General features: G+C 40.1%; 1 protein-coding gene across 3 annotated transcripts in view; it reads left to right on the plus strand.

Annotated features, from left to right (window-relative positions):
- The first annotated feature begins 4,788 nt into the window (after window positions 1–4,788).
- Window positions 4,789–16,694, plus strand: part of CKAP5 (cytoskeleton associated protein 5) — a 97,356-nt gene continuing 85,450 nt past the window's right edge. Inside the window, exon 1 of one of the 3 annotated variants that reach the window (XM_057748171.1) lies at window positions 4,789–4,926. The gene's annotated coding sequence lies outside the window, so the exon portion shown is untranslated. Of the gene's footprint in view, window positions 4,927–5,272; window positions 5,505–16,694 lie in introns of those variants that run through there. The other 2 variants (XM_057748166.1, XM_057748169.1) reach the window with 2 other exon arrangements.

Raw genomic sequence — 16,694 nt, forward strand, 5'->3', positions numbered from 1 at the left:
CAAGGACTAGCACCCTGTTTTCAGCTTATGCTGGCTCTTAGTTTCCTGATCAGTAAAATGAAAAGGTTGAACCAGATGATTGCTAAAGTCATTTCTGGCCTGAGACTTGTATTTACATTCCTTCCAGGAAATCTTGGGGATGAAACAAGAATTGAGAATTCCTTGTCTGCTCTTCTGGAATATAAAGCCTAAAACTGGTAGGTAGGGAGAGGATGAGTCACATTCTAACAAACCGGACATGTTTTTTGCGAACATTTTCAAAATAAAGTCACTGCCTTTCTTTCTACATTATTTGAACAAACTATGCAACCCAAGATGAAAAGATCTCTGTAGCCCATAAAGAGGCCTCCATGGTCTGAATAGAAGCTTTCACCAAACCTAGGGCTGAAGAAAACAGAAAGTCAGTGCTGCATAGGATGTTGGAAAAAGCATCTACAAGAGCTGAGGGTGCATGAGGTTCTAAGAGTCGCGCACTGACATTTAAGGGCATCTTTAGTCCTTTCTACTAATGGACAGAATGATAAAAGAAATGTTGTTGAGCCCTTTTTGTGGCTAAGAAACAGTCTATGTCTTTTCTTCATATTTGAAGATGATTCAGCTGACCTGGTTGATAGGATGCGTGTTTGGGGATGTTTCAGGCAGACTTTGTTTTGAAACATTCCCTCACTTGCCCATTTTTTCTCTGCAGATCATTCTCCCATTAACCAGCTGACAGAGGCTAAGCAGAGCTCTCAGCATAGGGAACAGAGTTTCATTTCCAGTCAAGGCTCCACCTCACAACTGTGGATTCCTTGACAAGATATTAAAAGAGATCCAGACAGCCTAATTAAGGGTCTGAGTTTAAATCCCAGGCTGAAGTCAGCCGCAGGCTATACAATCTGCTTGTTTCATTTTACAAGACACAAAAAGCCAACTCATTTATCCCACCCTTCTCAGTGGTTCCTCCAGCCCCTAAAAGCCTGTTGACAGCCTGCTAGCTGTCCCTATCTCTCCCTTCTGCCTACTTCCTTTTTAGTGGAGCTGATGCTTCTGTGGTCAAAGTTCTTGGACAGCCTGCATTTTGGGTTCTATGGGAAAAATGGGCTATGAGAACAGAGAAAAAATGCTATCCATTCCTTCATTCAACCAGCACCTATTAAATGCAACCAAGTGCAAGATGGGATAGGCTTTGCAGTGTTGGAGGCCAGTCAAGGCACTAAAACCCGTAGCCACTGGAGATTTGTGTTAATGTCACCACTGCTATCTCCAGGGAATAATGCAGGGGGTACCTGCATGAAAGCTGAAGTTAATCACTGAAGCTGCTTCTTTTATGCTGGACGTATGGATCCGTGCCCCATGGTAGGGATGTCTCCACCAAAATGCAGCTTGTGATTATGATGGAATGAGCACTGTCCCAACACTAGCAGACTTTTCAGAAATGCTCAGCACAGTTACTTAGAAGCCACAACATTTGACATTTGTTTCCTGCTTCCAACTGCAATAATATAGTGTTCACTCAGATACTGAATGCCCACAAGGGTTTCACTGTCCTATTATTAATCTCCATATGTAAAACTATTGTGAGAGCCCTGGAATAAAGTAGGTACACATAACTAACACATACATAGATAAATGCCATCTGATAATAATCCTAGACTGCCCAAACATTTATTAAGCATCTACTATGGGCAAGGGACTGTATTAGGTTTCTCCAAGGCTCTAAAGAATCTGCCGTTCCCTTCTCTCCATCATCAGACCTCGGCTCTGACTACCTTCCTGACGCCAACTACTCTGCTCCAGCTACACTGGCCATCTGTTTCTCAAACCTGCCAGATATGCTCCCAACTTAGGGTCTTTGCATAGCTGTTCCCTTTGTCTGGCACTTTCTTCCTCTAGATATACTCACGGTGAACCGCTTTGCCTTCTTCAAGTCTTCGCTCAAATGCGATCTCAATGAAACTCTGACCACCCTTTATAAAATTACAGTCTTTCCAACTCCACTTCCCAATCCCTCTTGTTTTATTCTTTTCTATTTTCCCATTGCACACATTGTCTAATAACATACTATATGATTTTTTATGTGATTGTTTCTTCATTATAATGTGAGCACTATGAGAGGAGGATTTTTTTTTTTGGTGGGGGGTCTATTTTGTTCACTGATAATCCCAAATGCCTAGAACAGCCCCTGCACATAATAGATGCTCAATAAATACTTGTTGAATGAATGAATAAATTAATGGAATCAGACATCTAATGCCCACCTTCTAGTGGGGCTGCACCTAAACCATATAAGACAGAAAGGGATTTTGCCATCTTGTTCTAAAACTCTCCAGGATCTAGACTCTGCACATTATTTATTGACCAGATTCCGGGTTACCATCACTCTCTGCTTAAATATAATCTTCAGTTTCTTTCTGGTAATATTTAAATAAAGTAAACATGCCAATGATCAATGACTGAAGAAGATGTATTCTATATATTGCTAGCCCGTTTCTCAAAGGTTATCATGAGCTTTTTGCTCTGATTGGCTCCTCTCGCCTACCTCCACCTGTGGATCTGTCCTCATCTCCCATCTTTTCACTCTCTCCACTCTCCCACTCTGTGGTCTCATCCACAATTTCATCTTTTCACTTTATGAAGGTGATTCCCAAATCTATATCACTTGAGTCCTAATCTCTTCTCACAGCTCTCACTCTGTATCTCCTAGGCCTACTTACATGATTTCATTTGCACATCTCATTGGTACATTAAAGTAAACAGGTCTGAAAGGGAATACCTAGTCTTCCCTTTGAGACTGGCTTCTCCTGACTTTCTACTTCCATTTGGGCAATCACTGCCTCCCAGTTCCTAGGCTCAAATCCTGGCACTTTCTTTGACTCATCTCCCTAAGTGGGCCCCACCCTCACCCCATATGTAATCTAGTCTATTGCTAAATCCTTCCCTCTTTCTTGAATCTGTTCTCGTCATTTCCACAGCTCATATCAGACTCCTAACTGGGCTCTCAACTCTAACTCATTTTAGAATTAGACAATCAAGCTAATTAGTTTTCCTAAAAGGCAATTCTGATTTTGTCATTCCCTTGCTCAGAAACCTTCAATAGTTCCCCACTGCCTACTTTAATAAAGTACAAATTCCTTACCCTTGTATTCAAGACCCTCCAAAAATTGTTCCTAACTTTCTCTGTTAATCTTGTGTCCCACTACTTTCTAACATGAACTCTGTTCTAAAATCAACCCACATGTTCAACTCCCAACATACAATGCACTTTCTTGTCTGTAAAACTTTGCCTGTACTTTTCCTACTACTAGACACCCTCCCTGCTCCTTCTATTAAAAAATTTTTTTTAACATGTCAGTGGTAAAGATTCATTTCCCTGCCTAGTGAGTCCCATCCTGATTTTTTAGAAATTCCAGTAATGTTCTAACCATTTTCAGGCATGCACACAAATACACATACATTTATAACCATATATAATAAAATCATTCCATATATGTATGCTTTTCTGAAACTTGCCTTTTTTCAATTAAATAAAATTCAAGCATTTTTCTAATCAGCACATATAGATCAACCACATTCTTTTTAACAGTTGCATAGTATTCTACTGAATGGATATACCATAATTTATATAATAATTTCCCTATAGATGAACATGTAATTATCAGGGGTTTTTGTTGTTGTTTGTTTGTTTGTTTACTAAATCAGTGCTGCAGTGAATGTCTTTGTATGTTTTTCTTTGCATACATGCATAGATCTGTATGACAAATTTCCATCGGTAGCATTACTTGGCCAGAGATTATATATATTTTACATTTTAATAACTGCTGAACTGGCCTCCTAAAAGTTTGTACCAATTATACTTTTACCAAAAGTGAGTTTGAGTGTCTATTTCTCTAACTCTTGGCTAACCAAAAGTTGTTAAACTTTTTCATCTTTGACAATTTGATAGATTAAAAAATTGTTCTTACTTTCACCCATCCCCTCTCCATTTCTTAGCCTCTTGGCTACATATGCTTTAAATCCCAGATTAAAAATCCATCCCCTTCACAGATCCTCCCCCATCTAATTTCTCCCTTTGGTTAAACGTCTATAGCTTTTCTTTTATACTGTTCTCATGTTGCTTTGAATTTTAGCGACTAGACACACGTTTTATTCCTCTGACCACTGTAGTTTAGAAATTCCTTGGAAGTTAGGTCCAAATCTTATTCATAGAAACATTGGATGCAGAAGATTTTTAGGGACCATATTAACCAAGCCTCTCATTTTTGTAAGTGACAAGAGTATTAAGCCTTTGAAGAATGCATCCCTGTTCAAAGCCCGTTCCTAGACATTCAATTAGTTATATTAAATCCTCACACTAAGTTTATAAGAGTTTGAAACAACATTATCCCGTTTTACAGATGAGGAAGCTAAGCTCCAGAGGATTTACGGAGAAAAGGGCTTTCCTCAGAGCAGGTCCAAGACCAGAACCCAGCGTCCTGGCTCCATTCACCCTCCTTCCACTATGTCCCAGCTGCCTCTCCGGTTTCTCTCACGGACTCAGCCGCACAATCAATATTCGGTGAATGAAATGACTCCGAAAACAAAATCGCCAGGTGTTGACAGCAGTTTAAATATCCGTAATCGCACAAAGCTAAACCTGCTGACGGCCGAGGATGCACAGCTCTCCACAAACCTCTCGTCCTTCTTTCCGGGGCTGTCTGCATCCCTCGCGCCGGCGACGCTCTCCCCACCCGACCAAGCAGCTCCGGGCTCCGAGGGAAGCACGGCTGCGTGCGGCCCCTTTAAGGCTGCGGGCGGCGCGTGCCCACAGGTCTTTCAAATGGACCAATAGCAGGACGATGGGCGGTCCGCCGAGGACCAATAAACGACGAGGACACTGCGGGGTGTGCGGCGGCCCAAGCGGTTTCAAACGGCTTAGGGCAGCCCCTCGGTTCTGACCCGGCGGAGGTGAGTGGACTGCGGGCCCGACCCGCCCGCCTGAGGCCCCAGGGTTCACGGGTCGCGCGCGCGGAGCGGCCCGGAGCCCGGGGCGAGGGGCTTCCGCGGACGCGCGCCTCCCTCGCGCCGCGACCCCGGCGGGTCTGAGGCGGCGGAGCGGGGCGGAGGCCGGGGCGCTCGCGGCGGGGGCGCCCGTGTGCGGCGGAGGCCGGGGCGGGGCGCCGGGTGGCCGGGGCGCGGCGCGGCGGGGCGGGGGGCGGGGGGCGGGCGGCAGCGCCGTGGGCTCGCGGGCGGCGCGGGGCCGCGCCCGGCGGCTCGGAGCGTCCGGGTGCCGGGGCGGGGGCCTGCGAGCCGGCCCCGCGGCGGCGCCCGTCGCGTAATGGTCGAATGAATGAACGAGGAAGCGCCTCCGAGGGCTGCGCTGGGTGTGAGGGGCCTGGTCGCCTCAGAACGCGACGAGGCCGGCGGCGCCGGGGCCCGCCCGCGCACCCGGTCCCCCGCCGGCCGGCTGCGCTGGCGACGAGCCGGACCCTAGCGCTGCGCCCCGCCGCCTGGCTTTCCTCTCGGAAGGTGTCCGCAGACGTCAGGTCTCTCTGCGGCTGCGGAGGGTGGGGGAGCCGACACAATAGCCCGCGGGCGGCGCAGGGCGGGCAGGCCTTGCTGCTTTCAGGGGAGGGCGCGTTAGGCCGGGTCCTTACTTCGTGGCTCTTGGCGGTGAGGTAGCCCCCCTGCAGCTGCCGTCGTTGTCGGGCCGGCCGGCCGTGCGTCCGTTTTGTCTCTGGGACGGAAAGTGGTGCAAGTCGCGTTGCCGGAGCGGCTGCTGTGTGTCAGGAAATATATTCGTGTTGATGAATCTTAACAATGAGGTTTTCATTCAGCATCAGCAGAGGACGAAGAGGTTTTTGCAGAACTTGCCCCAAATCTATGCGTGGCTCCCAGTGAATTCTTAAGGGAATCACGTCTTTAAATCTTGGCCCAGAAATGCTCCCTGTCTTATTTTATGCGTAATTGGAGTAATTGAAAACTCATTTTGAGAGAGGTGAACTCCTCCTTTCTCCATTTTTGTCACCCTGAAAAGTCCTCCTTTGACCTAAAGAGCTGAGAGATGAAGCTAGCAATCTTAACTTTTAGGAAATCCTAAAAGATTTGGATTTCTTAAGTGACTGGATAAACTGTAATGTTGTTTTTATAAAATGATATAGAGAAAGGTGAAATCAATATATTTTGCCAGCATAAATTAAACCGAGTTGGTAAACTCGTGAGAAAAAAAATCTTTCACAAGTTTTTAAAGTTGGTTCACTCAGGCAATGGCAAGCAAAAAATATTCCTTAACAGTATATTTTACAATGTATTGCTTTAAAAATTTTGATCGACAGCTTAATTTTAGCAGCAGAGTTTTAACTGCGATAAATTTGAGTACCCTAGTATTATGAACACTGTCCTAGGTTTTGGGGAGGCAATTAAAAATAAGAAACACATTTAACAATACCTTAGGTTATTGTTAAAAATCTTGATGAGGAAGGAAAACTTTTCTTAGTATGGGAGCAAAGCCAGGCTCTTTTATGCTCCTTTGACTGAATGGAGTCTCATTCATTCATTCAACGAATACTGAGATGGATGCCTACCATGTGTTAAACATTGTTCTAGATTCTGGGAATACACTAGTGAACCAGAAAAAGACAAAGCCCCTGACCTAAGGGAGTTTGACAATTTTATCTCTCAAACAATTTGCTGTAGCAAATTGTAGTTTCTGTAATCCCTCTGGCCAGCTCTAGTCCTTGAGCAAAATAAATGCTCAAATACTTTTACCAGCAGTAGTTAACATTTATTGAATATCCACTAGGTGCCACGTTTTATCTTTTTTAATTCTCACAACGTTTTACAGGTGAGGAAACTGAGTCTTAGAAAGGTTATGCAGCTTGCTCAAAATCATGCAACTGATAGAACCTCAGTTTGAACCCATGGTAGTCTGTCTTCAGAGTCTTTGCTCGTAACCTCTGGTTGTACTATGTGAAGTAATGAGATCTATTAGGGAGAATTCAAGATCATTTTCTCGGTAGAATCTCCCTTTCCCCAGTTTTTTTTGTACTTCTTTCAGAGACATAATGAAATATGGACCATAGGCATGGTGGGTTTTAGAGGGAAGGTGGAGTAGTTCAAAATACAGTATTTACCATATGGGAGATGGACAGCTATGACAGTGGAGGGAAGGGACTAAGAGGGGGCATTAAGTTGAGATCTGAATCTAATTATGATTGATGGATTCCTGGTGATCAGTGTTGGAGAGGTTTGAGATTTTTTTAATTTTAATTAACTTTAAATGCATATTCTTACCTTTAGAGTTCAGAATATATTACTTAGCTTTTTTTTTTTTTTTCCCCCTATCAGGGCAGTTGTCTTGCCCTTTATTTCAAAAACATTAAACTTATTCTTTTCGACCTTTGTGTTTGTTGTTCTCTCTGCCTGGGACTTGCCACCTGTCTGCCCCTACCCAAAGCCTATCTTTGTGTGTAGGCTTCACTCAGTTGGCAACTCAAATGTCACCTCCTTAAAGAGGCATTTTCTAAGCTTCAATTAGAGTAGCCCTCTTGGTCATGTTTACCTCACTTTTTTTCTTTTTTCTTTTTTTTTTTAAACTTCATAGCATTCATTGCTATATGATAGCCATTTGTTGTTTGCTTGTGTATTGTCTGATTTCCTCACAGAAATGAAGGCAGAGCACGGAGCACAGATTTTTTTTGTTTTTCACCAATGAGGTTACCTCAGTGCCTCAAGCAGTGCTTGAGACAAATAAGGTGGTCAAAAAATATTTGTTGGACAAAGTTGGCCAAAACTGGCATAGTCTTCCCCATGTAATGAAGTGATAAAGACAATATATAACTAACCAGTTGGCCATGTTAATGTGTCTTTGGATGTGAGCAATTTCTTAGACTAATTTGGAAAGTGTTCAACAAAAAATCATGGAAAAATGATAGTTTTATGTTTGTGTTGACTGGGAGAGAAGGTAGATATGGCTTCCCCCCTCCCACTTTTTTCCTCCCAATTTTTAAAAACTTTCAAATCTATAGAAGTTTTTAAGGGTACTGGTCAGGTATATAGTAGAATGTTCTTTTATTGGAGTTTATCTGATTTTTTTTCATGATTAGACTGGGGTTATGAGTTTTCTTTTCTTTCTTTTTTTGGCTGCATTGGGTCTTCATTGCTTCACGTGGGCTTCCTCTAGCTGTGGCAAGCAGGGGCTACTCTTCGTTGCAGTGCATGGGCTTCTCAATGTAGTGGCTTCTCTTGCTGCTGAGCATGGGCTCTAGGCAAGCGGGCTTCAGTCGTTGCAGCATGCAGGCTCAGTAGTTGTGGTTCTCGGGTTCTAGAGTGCAAGCTCAGTAGTTGTGGTACATGGGATTATTTGCTCTGCGGCATGTGGGATCCTCCTGGACCAGGGATCGAGCCCACGTCCCCTGCCTTGGCAGGCGGATTCTTAACCACTGTGCCACCAGGGAAGCCCTGAAGGATATTTTATAGTTTGAGTTGTATCCCACTACTACTTTACTTTGTTGCTCAAATTGTTCCAGCTTTATCAATTGAGAGTTCTTTCCATTGACTCCTATGGCCCTTTAACATTCCCACATCTGTGTGTGTGTGTGTGTGTGTGTGTGTGTGTGTGTGTGTGTGTGCGCGTGCGCGCGCGCGCGCGCGCGCGCGCGCTGTTTCTATTTATTTTTGAGCACTTCCCTACTTTCTGGCACTACAAGATGCTCTAGGCTCATATTGTATCTGTCGTGTCACAGCGCTAGAATAGGCCATTTCTCTATGAAGCCCTGGCACCTTTTATTGGAGAATGGTAATAGAAACCAAGATCTGGGCAGTAAGTGTTCTTGTTACTATTGGGGTGTCATTTCTTTTAGTTGCTCTCAGCTAACAGAACAAAGAAATGTAGGTATATATGCTAACTGGTGTATATAGACATAGATATGTCTATATGTTGCCATCTGTATCTATATTAAGTTAAACATGAATTCTTACTGATATCTCCAAGTCTAATCCACTACCGTATAGATTATTCTAGCCTCATCCCCTTTGTTGATCTGTTGATCTGAATTTCCACTTCCACAGTGAGAAACTTGGCTTCTATAATCCATTTACTTAATTGTTCAGCTCCAGTATGCATGTATAGCAACATCTGAATTGTTAATCCATAATCCCATAGGAAACCACCTTATTAACTAGAGGTACAGTGCTTATGTGCAATCCTTTTTGCCTTTAGTTTTCAGACTCCATTCATTTCCGAAGTTACCTAGATCATCTCTTTTTCCCCACCCACTTCAGTGAGGTGGTTTCACACATTTGTAATATAGTTAGATTCTCTTGTCACAAGTCTGCATTCTTTTATGGGATCCCTCAGTCTCCTGAATGACTTTTTAAAATTAGCATGCATTAAAGTTTACTTTTTATATTGTAAACTTCTGTAAGTTTTGACATTCATAATGTTATTTATCCACCATTACGGTATGGTAAAGAATAGTTTCACTGTCCTAAAAAATCTCCTGTAATTCACCTATTTGTCCTTTTCCCCCTCCCCCACCCTCTTGTCTTTCTGTCTCCATAGTTTCGCTTCTTCCAGAATGTAATATAATTGGAATCATACACTATGTACCCTTTTCAGACTGGCTTCTTTCACTTAGGAGTATCTATTTAAGGTTCTTCCATGTCTTTTCTTGGCTTGGTAGCTCATTTCTTTTTATTGCTGAATAAGATTTCATTGTATGGATGTGCCACAGTTTTGTTTATCCATTCACCAATTGAAGGATATGTAGGTCACTTCTAGTTTTTGACAATTATGAACAAAGCTTCTGTAAACATTTTTGTGTGTGTGAACATAAATTTTTAGTTCCACTGGGTGAATACCTATGAGTGCAATTGCTGGGTCTTATGTAAGACAATGTTTAGCTTTGTAAGAAACTGCCAAACTCTCTTCGAAAGTATCTGTACCATTTTGTATTTCCACCAGCAATGAATGAGAGTTTTTTTTGCTTCACATCTTGTCAGCATTTAGTTTCCTTTTTTTTTTTTTTGGATTTTAGTCATTCTAGTAGGTGTGAGGTATCCCAGTTTTTTTTAATTTTGTTTTTCAAAGATAAATGATAGGTTTTTTTTTTAGAGGAAACTTTAAAATAATAACTTTTTTATTTTGTAATTATTTTAGATTTACAGGAAAGTTGCAAAGATATAGAATTCTATATACCTGTCACCCAATCTCCTTTGTTAACGTTACGTCGTACATTTGTCAAAATGGGGAAACCAACATTGATGCATTACTTTTAATTGAACTCCAAACTTTGTTGGGATATCAGTAGTTTTCTATTCATATCGCCTTTCTGTTTCAGGATCCAATCCAGGGTAACCTATTGCATTTAGTTGTCATCTCTCTTAGTCTCCTCTGGTCTTTGACAGTTTCTCAGTCTTTCCTTGTCTTCATGGTCTTGACAGTTTTGAGTACTAGTCAGTTATTTTGTGGAATGTTCTTCCTTTGGATGTGTCTGATTTTTTTTCATTATCAGACAAGGGTTCTGTGTTTTTGGAAAGAATGTCATAGAATACCATCGTTTCCTAGCAGGAAATATGTGATATCCACATGACATCACTGATGATGTTAACCTTGAACACCTGGTAAAGGTAGTGTTTGACAGGCTTAGTAGTAAAGTTATTATTTTTTCCTTTCTGTACCTATTCTTTGCTGTGTTTATTATTATTATTATTTTTGTTTGTTTATGTATTTATTTTTGGCTGCACCACTCAGCATGGAGGATCTTAATTCCCCAACCAGAGATTGAACTTCTGCTGCCTGCAGTGGAAGTCCCTATACCTATCCTTTGGAAGTGAGTGACTGAGTCTAGCCCATCCTCACAGTGGGTGGGGGGCTTAAGTTCCACTTCCTGAAAGGAAGAGTACCTACATAGATTATTTGGAATTTTGTAATGAAGATTTATCTGTTCTCCCCATTTATTTTTCTATTTAACCACTTATCTATATCAGTATGAATATCTGTTTTATAATCTGATTCTATGTTATTTATTTGTTTTTGCTCAAATGGTTCCAGCTTTCAGATTGGCTCCTCCTGTGTTCCTTTGACATACTCCTATCCTTTTTTTCTTTTTGAGCATTTCCTTTCTGGTAAAACAAGATGCTGCAGAGCCATCTTATATTTTCCCTGTCCCAGCCCAAGAGTCAGCCCTGGTTCCTTTTATGGGACAGTGCTATTTAAAAACCAAGATCTGAATACTAGGTGTGCTTATTGCTGGGGTGTCATTGTTCCTAGGCCCTCTCAGGAAACAGAGGTAGATATGTATGTATACTAACTCATTTATATGCACATACATATAGTTGTTTTTATATATTTCCATCTGTTTTTACAATATGCTAAACATGAATTCATACAGGTCTCTCCAACTTTCAGAGGAAACTTATGTCCCAAATGTCCTCTTTGTGGTATGCTTTTTACTGAGATCTAACTTTTCCCTCCCATAACCATTTTTAAGTGCCACAGAAAACATTGTTTTCCCTTACTTGATAACAGCAGTTGTTTATTCCTGGAATATGATCTTTGTTCAGAGATGCATTCAAAATATAAATTCTGACTCAGTTGGAATGGGCAGACATTTTTGGCATAGATAGGATGTCAGATAAGCCTTGGTGACCTCCTGTGTCTTCAAACATGATTTTTATTTCTTTATTAAGAGATTAGAAATCTAATTCTTTGATATCTTGATTATATTTCTTAGAGGTTATTAAAGTGACTTTTAAATTCTTTCTATAAAGATGAGAAAAAAGTTGAGTAGTCTCAAGTATTTCCTGAAATGAAATTCATTTGTTTAATGCAGTTGTCTTTTTTATTTTTTTCAATCATAAGACTTAAAATAGCGTTTTATTTATCTGAAAGTTAACTACCAGGAAATAAACCAAAAAAGTATTTTCTGCAGTCTAAATTTTATTGACTTCCTTCAAGTAGATCTTTCTCCCTCTTCATGCACAGTTTCATCCTGCCTGGTTCTTTAAATCAAGAGCTATAATTAGGCAGCACTGCTGTAAGCTAACTAGAAGTGTTAGTTTGATCACAAAGTTTGAGGAAGGAAATCTACAGAACATAAAACATTAAAATTCAAAAAAGCCATATTGGAACCATTTGGTTTTGATGCAAGAGTCCCTCGTACCTCTTTGGCAGCACATCTTGAGGGTATTGCTACATTGATTGGGCAAATGCATTATCCTGAAAAGTTTAAATAATTATCAGTCTAGTTTGTTGAAGAAGACTATGAGGCTTATGTGTTTTCTTAGATTTATTTTACATGGAAAAAAGTTACATAAAATAATTGATGTTTCAGGGATAAACCTCTGATATCTGGCAAACTTGGCTGTCTAGAACATCTCATTCTCTAATTCGTTTTGCTGTTTTATTTCTTGTATGTATTTATTTGTAGTATTTGTTTTTTTATCATTTCATGTCCTTATTCACTTGCAATATGAAGTCTCATTTTTAGATTTTAGGAATTTTTTTTAGTACTTTTCTTCTGGTCCTTTCTCTTATGTGGTACATTCCTTTAAAAAAAAGAAAGTCTCACGAAAGCCCCCTCCTCTAGAACTAGCATGAGTTCTTCATTTGGGAGTGCAAAGACCAAATCCCATATCAGAAATCTCTGGGCAATAAAGGAAAACAGTTTTTTATGTTTTAGAGGATTGCCTGCTTATTTTGAGTTATGTTTAATATGGGGGATTCCTCCAAATGAAATATGGACAGGGGAAATACTCCCCTTGAGTATTATGAAATGCATTTACTTGTTTAACTAGTAGTACATCTGCTTTCTATAGGATAAAAAGGAATAGACTGCTTATACACCCAACGAAACAGTTTTAGATCAGAGATTTGCCTTACTCGGTCCCAAGAGCTCTAAATTAACTTAGGCCTTTCTTAAATCAGAGGACTGAAATGTGGGTTTGGTTAAGTCTAAAGTCTATCTAAAATCTCTGAATGACTCTGGGATGATGCTTATGATAGTAACACAGTAATCATAGCTACTGTTTCCTGAGTGCTTGCTATTTGCCATTCAGTCTGTTAGTACCACTTCCTTGCATAAAGTCACTGGCTTTGTATGCTCTGGCCCTTTTCAGTCTGCCCTTTCTCTCAGCTCCTGTTTTGGCCACATGAGTTCTGTTCTTTATCTTGCCTAGCTCTTTCAGGCTTTCACACACATGCCTGAAACATTCTCTTGTTATATCTCGTCATCAGGCCTATGCCTGGCTAATCTCTATTAATTTCCTTTAGTTTTTAGCCTAAATATCACTTTCTCAGGGAGACCTTCCCTGACCCTCCAGTCTAGATTAAGTGCCTCTTATACCCTCATAGTATTGCCCCTGGGCTACTGTATTTCACTTCCTGTACTCAATAAGTAGCTAAGTGCCTAATACAGAATAGCGTCTCATGATCTGATGCTACTGTGTATTAGGCACTTAGCTACATACTAAGTATACTTGTGGGACAGGAGGATAATATGGGTATTTGGGGGGATTCTTAACATGTAAAAGCAAAAAAATCTCATTTTCACTTCAGCAGTTCACCATGACAGTTGAATCACCTTAGGCAAGTTACTTAACCTCTATGCCTCAATTTTCTCGTCTGTAAAATGGGGATAAGAATATCAATCTCAGAGTTATGAGAATTAAATGTTAGTATATGTGGAGTGCTTAGACTAGTGCCTGGCACATAATGAATGCTCCAGAGTGTGTATTAAATAAGGAACCACATGACGATGGTACTGTTATGATGGATAATGAAACAGGCTCAGCTGGTATGTGACAAAGGAAGCTCTAGAGCTCAGCTCTAACTTCAGTGCCCAACATGACAGTTCAGATTGAATTTAATTTTGACTAGTGTGCTCTATAAGATTTATTGCAAGCAACTGTTCTTCTGCCATGACTTTACCAAATGAAAGTTTCTAAAAATTAAAATTTCCCTCTTTTAATGGATTTTATAATCAAAAAGTAGGTAGCAAGAAAACAGTGACAGAAATCTTATAAATTTTTTGAAATCTATTAATAATTTTTCACTTTGAAAATGGGCTTACTTTAGAATTCCTTAGTGGATTATAATATACCACATTTCCCTTTCACATTTGAAATACACATTCAACATACAAAATTTTATATATAAACTCAAAGAACACATTTATTGTATTTGTAAGACTTCTATGACTTGATGAAATTGTGCCATTTTAGGAATTATATGTTAGAGGACAAAGCATTCTGCTAGATGCTTGGGTAATAAATAAGGTTCAGATCTTTCTTTCAGAGGAGATACGGTGTCCAAAAAATGTTAAGAGTAAGAAGTGAGGCTTATGGGGTGAATATAGACAGATCTACCTCGAGGGTGCCAGGCTGGAATTTTTAAGTATTAGAGCTTTTAAAAACATTGTGATAAAAATACTGAAGCTTGTTGTTTAAAAAAGAAGAAAGACATGGCTAGGTATTAAAGTGAAAAGTAAAAATTCTTTAGCCAATCCTATAGACACTCTTCCAAAAGTGGTCACAGTAAAATTTTCTATGGATCCATCCAGGAAAGTTTTATGTGCTTTCAAACATATATAATGTTGTATCAGTTTTCTATGACTGCTGAAACAAATGACCACAAATTTGGTGGCTTATAACAACAGTAATTTATTCTTTCACAGTTCTGGAGTCCAGAGTCCAGAGTTTAGGGTGAGTAGGAGTTTGGGATTAATATGTACACACTACTATATATATAAAAGAGATAACCAACAAGGACCTACTACACAGAGAACTATACTCAATATCTTGTAATACCCTTTAATGGAAAAGAATCTCAAAAATATATATATACATATATATATATATATCTCTGAATCACTTTGCTGTTTGCCTGAAACTAACACAACATTGTAAGTTAACAGTATTTCAATAAGAATTTTTTTTTAAATTTAGGGTAAGTCTTACTGAGGCAAGGCCATGCTCCTCCAGAGGCCCTGGGGGAGCACCCCTTCCTTACCTCTTCAGCTCGTGGCGGCTGTTGGTATCCCTTGGCTTGTATTGCATCACTCCAACCTCTTCTGATCTAGCTCTTCTCCATCTTCACGTTGCTTTCGCCTGTGTGTGTGTCAAATTTCCCTGTCTCCCTCTCGTAAGGTTACATGTGATTGCATCCAGGGCTTACCCAGATAACCCAGGATGATCTCCCCATCTCAGAATCCTTAATTTAATCACATCTACAAAGACCCTTTTTCCAAATAAAACAGCATTTAAAGTTTTCAGAGATTACAACTCAGTACCTTTGAGGGTGATTATCAGCCTACCACCAATGTGTATGAGCTTTTTTTTTATCTTTTTACTAAACACAAAAAAGGAATTAGACTTTATATGCTATCTTCCAAATTTCTTTTTCTAAATTTATTTATTTATTTATTTAATTGGCTGTGTTGGGCCTTTTGCTGTGTGCTGGCTTTCTTTAGTTGCGGTGAGCGGGGGCTGCTCTTCCTTGTGGTGCACGGGCTTCTCATTGCCGTGGCTTGTCTTGTTGTGGAGCACAGGCTCTAGGCACATGAGCTTCAGTAGTTGCGGCACATGGGCTCAATAGTTGTGGCACACGGGCTTAGTTAATCCGCGGCATGTGGGATCTTTCTGGACCAGGGCTTGAACCTGTCCCCTGCATTGGCAGGCGGATTCTCAACCACTGCGCCACCAGGGAAGCCCCCAAATTTTTAAAAATTAATAATAGATTTCTTCTGCATCAGTATTTAAATATTTTCTTTAGTCTTCTTTGTCTTTCTTTTCCTTTAAATACCTACAGAGCATTTTGTTGAATAGACGAGTGTCTCACTTTTTTGGTAGTTAAAAAAAAAAAAAGCATATAAGATAAAAATTACCATCCTAACCATTTTAAATTAAGTACATTCACATTGTTGTGAAACACATCTCCAAAACTTTTTCATCTTGCAAATCTGATATGCTGTATCCATTAAACATCTCTCCTTTTCTTCCTTCCCCCAGCCCCTGTTAACCACCATTCTACTTTGTGTTGCTATGAATGTAATAGTTTAGATACCTCATATAGGTGGAATCATACAATATTTGTTTTTTTGTGACTGGCTTATTTCACTTAGCATGATGTCCTCAAAGTTCATCCATATTGTAGCATGTAACCAGATTTCCGTCCTTTTTAAGGTTAATATTCCATTATATGTATTTACCACACTTTGCTTATCCATTCATTCATTCTTCAGTGGACTTTTGGATCGGTTCTACTGCTTTGAACATGGGTGTACAAATCTGAGCTCCAGTTTTCAATTCTTTTGGAAATATATATATACATATACACACACACTCATACATAAACTTAGAAGTGGAATTGCTGAATCCTGTTGTAATATGATACTCTGTTTTTACTTTTTTGAGCAACCTCCATACTGTTTTCCATAGCAGTTTCACCATTTTACAGCCCCACTAGCAGTGTACAAGTGGCTACATTCTTGCCAACGTTTGTTATTTTCAGTTTTTTTTTAATTTTGTTTATTTAATAGTAACTATTCTAATGTGTGTGAGGTGATAGCTGTGTGAGGTGATAACTCGTGGTTTTGACTTGCATTTCTCTGATAACTAGTGATGTTGAGCATCTTTGCATATGCTTGTTTGGCCATTTGTATATCATCTTTATAGAAACATCTTTTGCCCATTTTTAATTGGGTTATTTGGAGTTTTTTTGTTGTGGGAGTTCTTGA

Source organism: Hippopotamus amphibius, chromosome 9 (genome assembly GCF_030028045.1).
Source record: "Hippopotamus amphibius kiboko isolate mHipAmp2 chromosome 9, mHipAmp2.hap2, whole genome shotgun sequence".
Taxonomy (NCBI): domain Eukaryota; kingdom Metazoa; phylum Chordata; class Mammalia; order Artiodactyla; family Hippopotamidae; genus Hippopotamus; species Hippopotamus amphibius.